This window comes from Leucopleurus acutus (assembly GCF_964270905.1).
Source record: "Leucopleurus acutus genome assembly, chromosome: 10".
NCBI lineage: Eukaryota > Metazoa > Chordata > Mammalia > Artiodactyla > Delphinidae > Leucopleurus > Leucopleurus acutus.
Window position 1 is genome coordinate 103,416,763 of NC_139153.1, and position 17,681 is coordinate 103,434,443.

Sequence of the window (17,681 nt, forward strand, 5' to 3'; positions counted from 1 at the left end):
CCAGCAGGTGCAGGGAGCACCTGGGGCCGCGCTTTGGTTCAAGGCCGCCACGCGACAGCACCATCTTGTGGCCGCTCGAGGAATCACAGGTGTGGATGGAGCGTTGCCGGTGGGGAAGGGCAGGGGGCCGGCCCTCCTTCCCTTGGCCTTCAGGATGGCGGAAGAGCCAGTGATTGATTCAGTAGGAGCCCGTCCGGCAAAGGGAAATAACAGAACTCCGTGCTAATCTGGCATTTACTGCAAACAAATAAGATGGAACCGCATTTGTATCCTGAGTCCAAGGAGGAGGTGGTGCTCTTAAAACGAGATAAATAGGTTTAGCATCAGCAATAAGCATCGCCTCTAGGGGCTCCCCTTGCTGTGAAGAAATGCAGGCACAGGCTTAGGCATCCCAGGCAAGGGGGCAGTTAAGCCAGCTGTATACTACCTCTTCTCCCCAACTCCCCCTGTTTGTGTTTCAGATGAAAGTTAACATCGAGGGCTACCTTAAGACTAATCGAAGTAGCCTGAACTTTCTCCTAGAGAAGTAGTTACTTTTGGTTTTATTTAATGACTTCTCTTTCCCTCTGCTAACAGCATCCCCTTTCTTTTTGGAAACAAACTCTTCCCAATAACATAGTTATTTTTTTTATTGTAGTAAAATCTGTATAAGATTTGCCATTTCAACCATTTTAAGTACACAATTCTGTGGCATTAATTACATTCACAATGTTATGCAACATCACTAGTTGTATTTCCAAAAATTCTTCATCACCCCAAACAGAAACTCAGTACTCATTAAGCAGTAACTCCCCCGTCCACCCAGGTCCTGGTAACATATAATCTTCTTTCTGCCTCCGTGAATTCGCCTGTTCTAGATATTTCATACAAATGGAATCATACAATAGGTGGCCTTTTGTGTCTGGCTTACTTCACTTAGCAAAATGTTTTCAAGGTTGGCCTTTCCTGGTGGTGCAGTGGTTGAGAGTCCGCCTGCCGATGCAGGGGACACGGGTTCGTGCCCCGGTCCGGGAGGATCCCACATGCCGCGGAGCGGCTGGGCCTGTGAGCCATGGCCGCTGAGCCTGCGCGTCCGGAGCCTGTGCTCCGCAACGGGAGAGGCCACAACAGTGAGAGGCCCGCGTACCGCAAAAAAAAAAAAAAAAAAAAAAAAATGTTTTCAAGGTTCATCCGTATCGTAACATGTATCAGAGCTGCATTCCTTTCTATGGCTGAGTACACTTCCAGTTTATGAATAGACCACATTTTGTTTATCCTTTCATGTGTTGATGGATACTTGGGTCATCTGAGTAACTGTTTAACTTTTTAAGGTATCTGAGTCCCTTTAAAAAAATCTTTTGGGTGTATACCTAGGAGTGAAATTGCTGGGTCATCTGGTAACTGTTTAACTTTTTAAGGAACTGACTAACTGGTTTTCACAGTGGCTCCACCGCTTTACATTCCCACTGATTCCTCCACGTTTCTCACCAACATTTGTTATGTTGCTTTTTTGGTTATCATTATACCGGTCCTAACGTCTGAAGGGGTGTCTCATTGTGGTTTTGTTTTGCATTTCCCTGATGACTAATGATGTTGAGCATCTTTTCTTGGGCTCATTGGCCATTTGTACACCTTCTTTGGTGAAATGTCTATGCAAGTCCTTTGCCCATTGTTTAATTGGGTTGTTTGTTGTTGAATGATAAGAGTTCTTTATACATTCTGGATAGTATCAGATATATAATTTGCAAATATTTTCTCCCATTCTGTAGGTTGCCTTTCACTATTTTTTGGCCCTATTCCTCTAAAAACAATTGACCAGAGTTTTTTCTTAGTTCCTTTCTATTGTTACTTCTACCTTGCTGCTGAGTTCCCAAGGAAAAGAACTTGGAGGTGGTTTGGAGGCACAGGCAGGGAACGTGTTCAGGGAACATGTTGGGTGTCTGAATATTTTCAGGTTTCTTTGGACATTTTGGGGTGAGTAGATGTTTTGTGTTTTCAAGGTGTCTTTTGTCTCCAACTGAAGATCGTCCAAACTCTGAAATCTCATGAGGCAATTTTATGGTTTTTCTCAAACATAACTAAAAGACACTGACCCCTGCTAGCTTCATTAGGAAATGAGCTATTGTGTTGATTTCCTAACAAAACCCCTGCTTTCTGAGAACTTTCACTTCCTGCAGTGCTTTGGGACCGTCTGCTGCTTGTCGAGAGTGATCAATCTTGATTCCTCAAAAGCTGTCGCTGGAATTCTAATGACAACATATCATGAATTGGCTTTTTGCATTAATAAGTCTTAAGTGGATATTGTCCCAACAAAATGGTAATCTAGAGATTAGATTCAAATAAAAAGCTCTTTGTGATTAAATAGGTTTTTGATGTTAAATGGCCAGTCATGCCATGAATAACTGACTCATCAAAAATGAGAACAGGGCTTCCCCGATGGCGCAGTGGTTAAGAATCCGCCTGCCACTGCAGGGGACACGGGTTCGAGCCCTGGTCCGAGAAGATCCCACATGCCGCGGAGCAATGAAGCCCGTGCACCACAACTACCGAGCCTGTGCTCTAGAGGCAGTGTGCAGCAACTACTGAGTCTGTGCGCCACAACTACTGAAGCCCGCGTGCCTAGAGCCCGTGCTCCGCAACAAGAGAAGCCACCGCAATGAGACGCCCGCGCACCGCAACGAAGAGTAGCCCCCGCTCACCGCAACTAGAGAAAGCCCACGCGCAGCAACGAAGACCCAACACAGCCAAAAATAAATAAATAAATTTTTAAAAAATGAGAACAAAAGCTTCTCACATTTTAACTAAGATTTAGTTGACAACCAAATACTGGCAACTTTAACATGCTTTTCAAAATTACTTTTGCATGTAATACTTGGACCCAAGCAAAGCTTGAGCTCCCTCTCTCCACCCCAAACCAGTCAGAGCATTTTGGCAACCGTATGATTAGAGTTATTAGGCTCTCATGGTACACAGTGATGTATGATGGGTGAAAGTTTGCTTAAAAATTAGAAGGAAAGGGTACTTTCAAGATTGTACCACTGGAATTGCAAATATAATTAAGCCAAAATTCTGTTCTATGACTTTTCTTCCTACTTTATCTATGACTCAGTAATGAACCTTGGGTGAGGGAATGTGAACTGACTGCTCCCTGCTACTCGAGGACAAGCTAAAAGGGCACTTAATATTTCTGGGTAATTATTAGAAATAAGAATAGTATGGGGTAATGCCCATTAGCACTTACAGAGTACTTACTGTGTTCTATCAGTGTGGAAGGTTCTTTACATGGGTTATCTGACTTAATCCCAACAGCACCATAATGCAGTTCCTACTGTTACTTCCATTTTACAGATGAGAAAACTGAGGTCCAAAGAGTCTAGTTAAGATGCAAAGCAGTCTGGCTCCAGAGCCCACCTTTAACTATGATAATGAGTTAAAGAGAAGTATCCCCAATGATAGGGCTAAAAGCGGGTGTAGGGAAGTAGGAGGTTATTCATTTTTCATAAGATTAAAAAAAAACCCGTAAATCAAAACCACAAACTGTATAAAAATGGAGTCTATTTCGCAAGGAGCTGAGAATTGAAGGCGTGCTGAGATGAGCACCTCTTTGTATCCTCTGTTCAGCTTTGCAGGCAGCAGCAAACAACAGCAACGACCATAGAACGAACTCTGCCCCCCTGTAAGGGTGCCGGAGTAGCCTTCGAAGCACATTAACGCGATTCAAAGTACGTATACAGCACACCTGTGTCTGCATGCATCTTGGTTGGCCCTTAATTCAAGCCTGCTTTCCAATGTCTTTTACTTTCTTGCTAATGTCCTTTGACACGTAAAAATGTTTAATTTTGATGAAATCCAATTTATTTATTTTATTTATTTTTGTTGTTTTTGCTTTGAGCTTTTGGTGTCATATCTAAGAGCCCATTGCCAAACCCAAGGTCATGAACATTTACTCCTATGTTTTCTTCTAACAATTGTATAGTTCTAGCCTTGTATTTAGGTTGTTGATCAATTCTGAGTTATTTTTGTATGTGGTGTGAAGTAAGGGTAGAACTTCATCCTTGTGAGTGGGAATCCAGTTGTCCCAGCATCTTCCATGGAAGAGAATATTCTTTACCGCATTGAATGGACTTGGCACCCTTATCAAAATCAACTGACTATAAATGTTTTAAACGAGGTTTCTTTTTTTCATTTTCACAAGATGATCATGTGGTTTTTTTCTCTTTATACTATTCATGTGATGTATGACAGTGACAGATTTTCTTATGTTGAACCACCCTTGCATTCTTGGACTAAATCCCACTTGGTCATGATGTATAATCCTGTTAATATCTTGTTGGATGCAATTTGCTAGTATTTTGTTGAGGATTTTTGCATCAATATTCATAAGGAATATTATCCTGCAGTTTTATTTTCTTGTGATGTCTTTGTCTTGCTTTGATATCAGGGTATGAGTTCAGAAGTCCTCCCTCCTCTTTAATTTTTTAGAAGAATTTGAGAAGCCTCAGTGTTAGAATTCACCAGTGGGCTACCTGGTCCTGGCCTTTTCTTTGTTGAGAGGTTTTCTTTTTTCTTTTTTTTGAAAAGTTAACATTAAACTGAGATACTTGGTTTGTGGGGTCATCGAGGGCAATCTGGGGAATTAAGGATTATGTATAATTTAATTCAGGCCCACACCACCTCGTAATGATATGTTGTAACAGTTTCTTAATTTATTTCCCTGCAATAGACTTTCCCATATTCTGGCCATTCCAAATGTCATGGGTAATTATGTTTTCTAAATCATTTCTTTTCTCTGTCACACAATACTCAGAAAGCTTGACTGTCTTCCTATTGCTTGTAGAATTAATTTAAAAAATTTTAGCCTTGCACTCAGTCTTCCCTTTGACTGTTTATCACCTAAGCTCTAAAGGAACTGCTTCTCCTGCCCTCGTGGGAACTATGTTCCAGGGAAACTGGTTTACTCATTCTCACGTCCGTACCTACTTCCTTCTGGTTAAACCTGAAGTAGGGAAGTGTTCAGAGCAAAGTCCTACCAATTATAAGCTGTGATATTGAGCAATCATCCCAAAGGCACCTGTGTGCATTTTTAATTCATGTTAGGCTTTTTAAATAAAGAGGCTTTAAGTGGGGACGATTCTGCTGATGTTACGTGCTCTACCTCAGTGCAAATGTATATTGCCTGTGTTTTTCCCAGACCTTAGGGACAGTAGATTATAGTCACGCTCTGCTAACCTCATTTGTTCCAGGAAAAAGTAGAACAATTTCAGAGGAATATCATGGCCAACCATCTGCTGGTCCAAGTGAGTAATCTGGAAATCATGCTAGGTCCCCCTCCCCCCTCCCCAACAACCCCCAGGACCTGCCTGAGTTCTTCTTAACCAGCTCTCCCTTCCATGCCCTCCACCCCGGGCCACAGCCCTGCTCACCACCTGCCACCTTTCACCCGAAGCATGGCGGCCCAGATACTCCTGACCTCTGCATCCCATCTGTCTGCGTTGCTGCAGAGCCGTTTTCCCGATGCATAACTCTGCTTCCGTGACCCCGCAGCTCGGAATTCTTCAGGGACTCTCCGCAGCCTGTAAGATAAAACACGAATTTATTGGCCTGACAGATGAGGCCCTTCATAGGTGTCCAGCCTGAACTGCCTCATGTTTAGTGGTCCGGCAATAGTAGGTTATCTGTCTCCTCAACCATGAGCACTTTGATGAGTTTCCCCATCCCTAGTTTGGAATTCTCTCCTCCTGGGTGTCCCCTGGGCTCATCCTCATTCTTCAGATCTCAGCTGAGTCATGGATTCTGGGACCCCTTCTTAACGCCCCAGCCAGACTTCTAGCTGCTTCTCCTTTCCCTGCCCCTCAGGCTTAGCGTCACTACAGCACATACCACGTCAACTGTCATTTATTTGCATATCCGTATAAGGAAAAACCTCTGTTCGGTCTTTTCCCGAATAGAGAATAACCCGGTTCTTCCCTCCCATGTTTCTCTTCTTTATTCCTCGTACAAAGCACCTCACTTCTGACGCTTCTGGTCACCAAATGTGTGGGAGGTTTTCCCACACCACACCAAGCAATTCCCATGACACCAGCTGGGTGTCCTGCAATTTAAGTCAATTCTAACCCTGTGTACCTGGAGACAGCGTCAGATCCCACAGGTTAAGGGCTCAGCCCCCCAAGGCTGCTCCCTGTCCCACAGATGACGGTCACAAGTCCCCAAGTTACCCACACCTTCTGTAGGATTTGGCTACGAATCAGAGGTTCCCACGACCCCCTCCTCAGGGTGGGTTAATTTGTTGCAGTGCCTCAAAGAATTCAGGGAAACACGAACGTTTACCAGTTTATGAAAGGATATAGTAAAGGACAGATGAAGAGATGCACAGGGCGAGGTCTGGGAGGGTCCTGAGCGCAGGAGCCTCTGTCCCCCTGGAGTTGGGGTGCGTCACCCCCCTCCGTGTGGCTGTGCTCCCCCACCTGGAAGCTCTCTGAACCCCACGCTAGTGGGATTTTACGTACGGAGGCTTCCTCACGCGGGCATGATCCATTATCAATTCCATTTTTCGGATCTTCTCCCTTCTCAAGAGAATGTGGGGTGGTGGGGCTGAAGATTCCAAGCTTCTAATCACGGGTGGGTCTTTCCAGTGAGCAGCCCTCAACCAGAAGCCCGCCCAGAGTCACCTCACTAGAACAAAAGACACCCCTATCACCCAGGATATTACCAGGGTTTCAGGAGCTCTGTGTCAGGAACGGGGGTCAAAGACCAAATATTAGAACAAGAGATGCTCCTCGTGTTCTCATCACTTAGGAAATTACGAGGGCTCCGGAGCCCTGTGCCAGGAACCGGTGGCAGACTCCAGTGCACATTTTTTCTATTATCTCACAATATCTATCTGGTATCGTGAGGCCAGGGACCGTGTCCCCTACCACGACGTCTCCAGACCCTAGTGTAACTCCTGGTCTATAGAGTAGGTGCTCAATAAAAGTTTGTGGAATGAATAAACAGTCACAGCACCAGCTAGTGCGTCACGGTTGCCATTTCATGCATGCTGGGTGGTTCAGGTAATAAAGTTATCAAAGGCGATGCGCAAACATCAAGTTCGCCAGGAATAACGCCGTAGATGACCCCAGGACCTGGCCGTGGTGCTGCTCAGACAGCCCACAGGAGGAGAGCGCCCCAGGGTCCTCGTGCAGGTCTCACGTTGCCTTGGAGGTGGGATGGCCCTGGGAAGAGAGAGGAAGCATGTGTGCTGGTGGCAGTTGGGGTCGGGGAGGGGAACGCGGCAGAATGACAGAGGGGCGGATGATGGAGCCCCTCCCTCGACCCTTGCCCTTCTTCCTGATGAGGGGCTGAGGTTCTCTACCTCAGGCTGGATGGGAGTCTAGAATATGCTGGAACCACTTGCTTTGTTTAAAAAGGACAATGTTCTGACCACCCTCCCCACGCAGGAATAATGAAAATGCATATCTCAGGTCCCTTTTGGCTTTTGTCCTGTGACTGCTGTAAAACATTAATGAACGGAAACCTGTTAAACAGAGTCGGGAGACCAGCAGGGGGCGCTCTCACCCCTGCACTGACAGCCCAGCTCAACAGAAGAAAGACTCCCATTCTTTCCCGCCAGGACTCAGCCAATGAAAGGCTGCGGCTCTGCTTACTAAGCCCGCCTCCTCCCTTGTCCCGCCTATAAGTGTCTCCTTCCTCTGCCGTGTGGGCACTTGCACGTGGCTGCTGTGGTTGAGCCCCCGAATTGCAATTCTCTGCTGATCCTGAATAAACTCATCTTTGCTGGAGAATACCTGGCCATCTATTTGCTTCAGGTCAACGTACCCAAGCCTGCATTTTGCAATCAACCCCCCTGCCCTTTGTGGGAAACCCAGTGAGTCTTCAAGGGCATCCCACTCCCCGAGCACTAAGCCTGGCCGAGAAGGCACCCTCCTGGATCTCCAAGGCCACTGCTCTGTAAAGCAGGTCCCATTCCAGCCCCCGTGCCATGGGGGCAGCAGCTGGGGGGTCTTGGTGCTCCCCAGGCAGCACAGACTGGCTGAAAGTGGCCTCGTGACAGCTGAGCCCTGCTCGCCAGAGTTTTTTTTTGTTTGCTTGTTTAGTTTGAGCAGCTTCGTCGCCACAGGGCCCCATCAGGACTGCTCTGGTCAAGCCACTAGGTCTGCTCATTTGGCATCTGAGGAGGCAGTTCTTGAGTTCCTCATGCAGATTCATCCAGCTCCCTTCAGCAGTGACCTGGGGCCTCAGGGCAAGGCTGCCAGAGTCAGCTGCACCCTCGCAGACCCTATCCCAGACAGCAGGTTCTGGTTCATCTCGCTCTGCGTTGCATTGTGAAATGGATCCCCAGGTGATTCCCGACCAGATGAGAAAGTCAGCTTCTCTAGATGAGAAAAAAGAGAGAGAGAGAAAGTGAGAGAGCGAGCGAGAGAAACCTCTATTCAGTTACTTAACTATGTCTTAAAAATGTATGACCAGGAATATTAAAAAAACTCAAGTAACACGATTCTCTTAATTTAACTCAGATTTTAAGTGACAGTATAACTGCAAAATAATTGAATAAAGTAAAATGACTGAAACCCAGATTCTGAAGAACATCTTCCAGGTTTCAGGTCATTCACAGCATAGATGAGCCCCCTCTAAGCCTTGCAGAGCCTCACCTCTGGGCACCTGTCCTTCAGGTGCTGGGTTAACGTGTCAGGCTGGAAAGTGCAACTTTCATCTGAGCCATTAGATGAAAGACCTAAATAACACAAATACTTATCAAGCTCGAAATAAGCAGCGTTGCTTTGCTTCACTATTGTCCTCTGGACAGAACAATCATTTTTCAGTTTAGAGTTTCCTTTAAATCAATTTCCTAAGTTCCTAGTACCTTATGGTTGTTTCTGATTGTTGCTCTTTGGAAAGCAAATGACGTGCTCAGCTCTGTTCCGTCCTTAAAACACACACCTTCCTTCCAGCTTACCTGCAGCTCTGGCCAGCACTCTCTCCCTCTCCCAAAGAGCTACCTCCACACCTCTCCGTGCCCGGATCCCATGCACCCTGGTGTTTGTCCCACTGTCACTGAGGGGACTGCTGACCTGCAGCGAGAAGCGGCCTCTTCCTGTCCTCACTCTCTGCTTCCTCCAGGACCAGCAGCTGATGCTATACCTACTGGCCCTGCTTCCCACAGCCCAGCGTCTTCCTGTGCCCCCCTCCATCTTCCTGGCTGTGGGCCAGCACAACCCGCGCACGGCTTCCAGCACCTTCATCCCGTACCTGAGTCTGTTCCTACCGTCTCCTGGACACCTTCACCATGAGCCCCTTCTGACTCAAACCAATTCTTCCTCTGACCTTCCCCTCTCCTCCCCTCGTATTCTCTCAGGTAATTACATCACCTTGAATCCAATTATCCGAGTTGGGTAATTGGAACACCACTCTTTCCCTGGTCCCTCCCCGCAGGCCACCTGGTCATCAGATCCTGCGATTTCTGCCCCCTCATCAGCCCCGGCCTCACCAGCATTACCGCCGGTGGGTTGAGGCCCACCTGCCTGCGCTCATGTCCCTGAGGGCCACTCCTAAGTGGCCCTGCTACTCCTTGCTCTGCGTCCAACCCATCCCAAGGGCAGTGCTAGAGTCAGGTGAAAAGGGAGGGAGGGAAGGAAACGAACGAGTGAATAAAAGAATGAGTCATGTTACTCCTTCAGTTAGAATCCTACAACGGTTCCTCATTGCTTGACAGATAAGACCCCAGTTCCTCAGGACGGCCTCGGGGCTTTTTCCCGTCCAGCCCAGCCCAGCCCGACCCTTTCAACCCTACTTGGCCTCACCTTGGCCACTCCCCGGCCCACATCCTGTACCCCACCCTGAAAGCACCTCCCGGGAGCCCTTTCCCACACTCCCGGGATTGACCCTGCCTGGGCGGCTCCTCTTCCTCTCTCCACCTGGACAGTCACCCCTCCCCCAAGACCCAGCTCCCCTGACACCCCCGTGAATCTGTCCCAAGCCCCACGGCATCATCGCTGGCTCCATCCTTCTGTTCCCATCACGCTGTGTGCGTGCCCATCAGAGCCGCCGCCCACTACACTGAGACACAATCTCTTTTTCCCATCCATCTGAACGGCGAGAAGGGAAAGGACCGTGTTTTATTCCTCAACTCCATTATGACCTGATACAGTACTCAGTACAATAAATGTCTAACACATGGAGTTTGGGGTTTTCCAGCTCTGCTACCTAGTGGGGCTTCAAGGGTATGAAGGTGCTATGAGTCCAAGCATCTGAATGTGAAAGGTGGTTTCCGGTTTGAAAAAGAAAGGAAGTCACTGGGGACTTCCCTGGCGGCACAGTGGTTAAGAATCCGCCTGCCAATGCAGGGGACACGGGTTCGAGCCCTGGTCCAGGAAGATCCCACATGCTGCGGAGCAACTAAGCCCACATGCCACAACTACTGAGCCCATATGCCACAACTACTGAAGCCCACGCGCCTAGAGCCCGTGCTCTGCAATGAGAAGCCACTGCAATGAGAAGCCCACGCACCTCAACAAAGAGTAGCCCCCGCTTGCTGCAACTAGAGAAAGCCAGCACGCAGCAACGAAGACCCAACGCAGCCAAAATAAAAAGATATGAAGAGCTAAGTATCATAGGTTGCTGACAGAACATGCTCTATGTCATTTGGAGGACTTCTGTTGTTTGTAGGAAACATTGCAGTGTTCACTGTCTCTACGGAAACCGGATAGATGTAGATAGTTGCCTGGAACTTATTTTATGCCCCCGTTTGGAGAGCAGAGGTTCTAGCTAGCCCTGGACCAGCCTCAGAGTTTTGCATTATAGATGTGTGGTAAATATCCATGTAATTAGCTTGGGTTAGTAAGCAATTGACCTACTCATGGATGGTTTAACCCATTAGGGTAAGTTTTTGTTGCTTATCTAAGGCCCCAGTTGACTATTTAGAGACGACCGTTCTTGGCTCATTCACTGTGGTCTGATTTCTAAAAGACGTGGCTAAGTCAATCCAAGTCCATCCCTACCACGCACGTAAAGCAGAAACGCTCTTTGCGTTTTGCAAGTCAGTCAATCCACGCAATACTGAAAAATGCACGTGGAACGCATTAATGACACAAGAGTCACAGTGAGAGGCCCAGAGTTAGGAGAGGACCACCCTCTCCTGCTTTTGCGTGGGAGCTGAAATGCCAGCAGCACAAATGCACCGGCTCAGGGGGATGTTTACGGGCTGCTCTGTGGCCGGGCCGTGCGTGAGTTGCTGCGTGCGCTCTAATGTCAAAACCGACCTGTGCTAGATGACCCGGATACGGGCCACAACATGCTTTCTGAGTGTTTTGTCCAACAAATTATTTCCAACATTTGAAAGAAGGATTATTTTCAAAAATAAAACACAATGAAAGAAAACATTGACCTGTAACAATCCCAAATTCATAAATAAAATGAGCTGTGTTTAGAAACCATGATCAGGATTTTGTTCATCTCTGTTTCCACATGACTGACTGTAAATGCAGACTGCTTGATCCACACCTGAAAGGCTCTGCTTACTTTTATCTTACAGTGAGTACTGACGTCCTTTGAAATGGACTTCAAACCAGTTCCCCATCCAGGGACATCTGGGGAAAGAAAATGCCATTTTATTGCTGAGTGAAGGCCAGATGTTCTGTCAGCGTTGGCAGCAGGGACCAATTAGCTGGGAACAGAAAGAAAACGGCATTCTCTGGAGTCATTTTTGTTGACATCATTGTTATATCTGAGGTGAATTCTGTAAACATTAGACACCAGTGAATCACCAAGTCCTACTGAGCAATAACTGTGTGCGTCCTTCTGCAAACAGGCTGGGGTGCTCTTTCCTCACCATTGACCCCCCCAAACTCAGCTTCCAAGACAATTACCATGGCTCATTCTGTGAGTGAAGGTCCAAACACGGAAAAGCCTTGAGGGAAACGAAGATGCGGGTGAGACGCAGGAGTTCCTTGCCTTTCCATCCTCCTCGTGGCCTGTGGTCCAGAGAGAGTGTGACACTCTCCATCGGCGAGTTAATGACTGAACAACAGGAGTCAGGAAGAGCGGAGAAAAAGCACGGAAGAGCTCTGAGGAACGGTGGAGTGATGACCTTTAGATCTCAGCCGTGAGGCTCTGGAGACTGTTTGCCAGGGGTCCTGTTTAAAGAATGCCAGCAACCTCTTCCCTCTGTAAATCAGTGGCTAATGGGGGGGGGGGGTGGAAATCCCACAAGCATTTCCAGTGATACCACATCAAGCTGGTGTTTCATGCTTGGTTAGAGACAATTGAGACCCAGGCCTTTGTCACACACGACCTGTGATCGGAGTAGTTCTTCAATTGTGTACTCACATCATCTATTTTTAAATATCTGATTACTTTTGGGTTTGATTCTGTTTTTCATTAAAAGCCTGTTAAGATATTAAGTTATGAAATGTGATAAATATGCATTCGACAACTTTATGCTAAGAGAAATCTTTCTAGAAGGATACTGAGCCTAGAATTATTAGCCTACATAATTTGGAAACAGTTCTCCAACCTAATTTGAATCCAGACAGGGTGGTAGAGAATACTGGTCTACAGAACCCCTGCCTAGGTCTCCCTGCCAAGTAAACCTATTTTTATTTATTTTTTAGTTTTTTTATTTTTTATCTTTTTGCGGTACGCGGGCCTCTCACCGCTGCGGTCTCTCCCACTGCAGAACACAGGCTCCGGACGCGCAGGCTCAGCGGCCACGGCTCACGGGCCCAGCCGTTCCGCAGCACGTGGGATCCTCCCGGAGCGGGGCACGAACCCGCGTCCCCTGCATCGGCAGGCGGACTCTCAACCACTGCACCACCAGGGAAGCCCAAACCTATTTTTAGAAAAAGCAAATGAGGTTAGGAATGGCTTGTTCTTTTGTGGAGTCATGCTGGCTTCCTGTGCTTATTTTTTTATTTTCTAGGTATTAGCATACTAAAATGTAGGTAGGTTAAGTAATTTACTCTATCAGAGGTATTAGTCACTGCAATCAAACAGGAGAAAACAGTCAGAGACATGAAAATTGGAGGAAGAAATACAACTATCTCTATTTGCAGGTGATATAATATAGCTGTAGGACTCAAGGACTCAAAAGAATCAATTAAAAAAAAAAACTCATCCAAATAGTAAGAAAATTCAGTAAGGCAGCAAGTTATAAAGTTAACACATAAAAACAATGTTCTCCTATTCAAACAGAAGCCAGTTGTAAAACATAATGGAAGAAACGTGCTTACTTATAATATCACCGGAAAGATAAAATAACTAGGAATAAACTAAATAATAAATGTGCCAATCTTCTATGAAGAAACCTTCAACAGTCCTGAAAAACAAAAAAATATATTTGAGCAAATAGACAGAGCCTGTTCTCAGCTGCGCAGGGGACCGTCAGAGTTTCCCTTCTACTTGTCTGGGTTCTTTGGCTGGTCTAATAGTTGAATTGACATAAGATAGATTAACAGAAGAAAGACAAATTTAGTTTCATATATGGGAGTCCCATGAAAATATAAGACCCAAAGACAGGCAGTTGAGGCTTATATGCCATCCTGAGCTAAGGAATGGGGTGGGGCGGGGCTTCACGGGGCGGGGCGTGGGGGCATTCACTGGACCGTAAGGAGAGCAGATGTCTGCCCCGCTGCGCAGGTAAGTCTTTCAGGTGAAAAGTTATCTCTGGTCACAGCTCTCTTTCTGGGCTAGGCCCCCTATCTACATTCTTTTAGGCAGTTAAGGGAGAGGTAAAGGTTTTCCTGAGTCTGCTGGGTCTTGGTCGCCTTCTGCTCAAAATAATCCACATGCCAGGGGGGCACATTTTGGGGTGGCATGTTCTGCTCCCCTTCAGAGAGGACAGCTTAATCAGGAAGCAATGTTAATTCACCACAGGTAAATTCAGTATGATTCTAACAAATATACCAACACTTTTTTTTTTTTTTTTAGAGTTAGACAAGTTGACTCTCAAGTTCATATGGGAAAATAAAGAAGCAGAGAAAGCCAGGAAAACCCTGAAAGAGAGGAGCGATGAGGAGACTGCCCCGCACCAGGTAGCGACTCACATCAGGAAAGCTCTGTAGTTGAAAGAGTGACAGATGTGGCTGGATATAACGTTCAGAGCCAGGCATATACAGAAACAGGATATGGGTCCAGAAACGTGCAGACAGCTATTTGGTGTGTAATAAAGGTGGCCTGTCAAATCATCAGTGAAAATACAGACTTTGTAACAAATGGAGTTGGAACAACCGGAAAGCCATGTGAAAGAGGAAAAGTTGGATCTACATTTCCCAAACACCAGGATCAACCCTAAATGGATCAGCAGTCTAAATGTAAAAAACAAAACGAAACAGAAAAACAGGGGCTTCCCTGGTGGCGCTGTGGTTGAGAATCTGCCTGCTAATGCAGGGGACACGGGTTTGAGCCCTGGTCTGGGAGGATCCCACATGCCGCGGAGCAACTAGGCCCGTGAGCCACAACTACTGAGCCTGCGCGTCTGGAGCCTGTGCTCCGCAACAGGAGAGGCCGTGACAGTGAGAGGCCCGCGCACCGCGATGAAGAGTGGCCCCCGCTTGCCACAACTAGAGAAAGCCCTCGCACGGAAACGAAGACCCAACACAGCAAAAATTAATTAATTAATTAATAAACTCCTACCCGCAACATCCAAAAAAAAAAAAAAAAGCCTTAAAAAAAAAACAGAAAAACAAAAAAAACCATACAAATACTGCAAGAAAACACTGGTGAACTCTATAATCTGGAGAAAGACTTAATTATGATGCAAAAATCTATAGGCCATAAAGGAAAAATCATTAAATTTGACTACATAAAAAAGATATATGCTAAAATCACCAGAAGCAATGTCAGAAGACAGATGAGAAGCTGGGAGAAAATATGTGTGACATATCACAAAGACTAATTATGCTAATATATAAAGAGCACTTAAGAACCAAGAAGAAAAAGACCAAACAATTTTTAAAAACGAACAGAAGTCATGAGCAGGTCACAGGGTAAAAAATAAATCAGAAAGAGGCAATGGCTTTTAAACATATGAAAAGCATATGATGTTCAACCTCACTCACAGTAAGGGAAATGCTAATTAAACTACCTGAGACAATATTTTTCTGACCTATCAGATGGGTAAAAATCCAAAGATATCCAGGCATCACTGTTAGTAAGTCTGTGAAGAAGCACTCGGATATAGCTGGTGAGAGGAAACAATTCCTAACAATTCCAATTTGACAATAACTAATAAAAATATATCTGTATTTAACTTCTGATCTAGCAATCCCATTCCTAAGAATCTAGGAATCATACAAAACAATATTCACACCAAGTTCTTGCTACTGAACATGTGGTCTGTGACCCAGCAGCATCAGCCAGCAGAGAGCATGTTAGAAATGCAGCACCTCAGGATCTAGTGAACTGGAAGCTTCATTTTCTTTTAACATCTTTGTTGGAGTATAATTGCTTTACATTGTTGTGTTAGTTGCTGCTGTATAACAAAGTGAATCAGTTATACATATACATATGTCCCCATATCTCCTCCCTCTTGCATCTCCCTCCCACCCTCCCCATCCCACCCCTCTAGGTGGTCACAAAGCACCGAGCTGATCTCCCTGTGCTATGTGGCTGCTTCCCACTAGCTATCTATTTTAGGTTTGGTAGCGTATATATGTCCATGCCACTCTCTCGCTTTGTACCAGCTTACCCTTCCCCCTCCCCGTGTCCTCAAGTCTGTTCTCTAGTAGGTCTGCGTCTTTGTTCCCGTCCTGCCCCTAGGTTCTTCAGAACCATTTTTTTTTTAGATTCCATATATAGGTGTTAGCATACGGTATTTGTTTTCTCTTTCTGACATACTTCGCTCTGTATGACAGTCTCTTACAATCATTATCTACAAATAACTCAATTTTGTTTCTTTTTATGGCTAATATTCCATTGTATAAATGTGCCACATCTTCTTTATCCATTCATCTGGCGATGGACACTTAGGTTGCTTCCATGTCCTGGCTATTGTAAATAGTGGAAGCTGCATTTCAACAACACCCTCAGACCGTTTGCACGTGCATTACAGTTTGAGAAGCCCCGCACTAGGTTTTATATGGCAGCGTTATTTGCAATGACGTAAGACTGGAAACAACCCAAATGGCCATCAGCGGCACACAATGAAATACAGTGCAGCCTTGAAAAAGAATAAGGATGATCTCTATGTGCCAAATTAAAAAGAGCTCCAAAATTTAGTGTTAAGTGAAAAAAGCAAGTTGCAGAACTATCGACAGATAACGGATGGACAGATGGAGAGACAGAATGCTACCCTTTTGATAAGAAAGGAGTGGAATATATATACATATATATATATATATATATATTTTTTAACCTGAAGAAACCTTGGAGGCAAGAACCAAACCAAAAGTGATAATCTGAGATCACAGTATTGCAATTTGGGGCACACAGATTCGGGTAGGAACGCAAACCGAGTCACACTGGGAGTAGTAAAAGGAGTCAGGGGCTTTTAAAGGCACGGAAGGCAGGTTGCCGTACTAAGAATTTCAGCTGCCGATGGTGGCAGTAGCTAGTCTTGGCTGACCCTGACTGATCGCTAAGGCTATCACTAGAGGGAGGGGAAGGTCTTACTGTGACAAGTTGCAGGTTGTTCTTGCAGACTCCTTGGAGCTTTTGTGGTTCCGCCCAGTTCAAAGGTTTGTCGTTCTACCTGGTGAGGCCGTGCATAAGTCCACCTCCGTGATGGCCTTCCAGCTCCATTTAAAACCCGGTGACATAGTGACTCAATTTTATTTCTCATGTCACAATATATTTATGTTGCTTATTTCTGCAAGAAGATAAGCTGGAAGGATAAAGCTCAGCTAATAAACTTGGGGTGAAAAGGACTGGAGAAGATAAGGGTAGAAGCGAGATATCTCGAACCTTCGTCAATGTTTACTACTCCAAAAATAAAATTAAAACAGTCACTCTGGGGGAGGGATGGCAGGGTTTGCTGCCGGCATCTAGTGGGTAGAGGGGCCAGGACAGCCCTCCTGCAACAAAGACTTACCCGGCTCAGAGGTAAATATAGTGTCGATATTGAGAGCCCCTGGCTTAGGCTAAGGGCAGAAGAGGCACTAAACTACCTGTGGTTTACAAAATTGAACTTATCATTTTGAAGACGAGGATAGCATTTTCCCCACTGCAGTCACCCGAGCCCTTTCCGTTCTCCAAGACTGCTCCGAGGTGGCAGACCAGGATTCCATAGCATTTGTGTAATCTGTCGGTTCCCTGGAGTCCGATTCACACGGGTCGGATAACTGGGCCCTCTGCACACCCAGGAAGAGCGCGCTCTGCTCTGCGCTGTGCGACTCAAGCCCACGTGCCAGGGGGGGCACTTTTCTGGACTAAGACACAGCGACACCCTGGTCGCCCCACTGAAAGCCTCCGGAGAGCCGGGCCTTCGTTCCATCCACGCCCCAGGCGGCCCCGGGTACGCAGTCACCACCCTGGGAGCGGAAAGGACTCGGCGGCGCACCTGACGCACCTGGAGCCCCGCGCGGCCCCGCCCCGCCCCGCCCCTCCCGCGCGGCCGCGCCTCCTGGCCGCGGTATTTGGGGCCCCCGGGGCCGTTGTCACCTCCGCTGCCGCCCCGCCCGCTCCGGCCGCGCGCCCGGTGAGTGTCCGGGGCGCTCGGGCCCTGGCGTTGGGCCTGCGCGCGAGGCGGGGAGGCGGGCGGGCGGCCGGGTCGT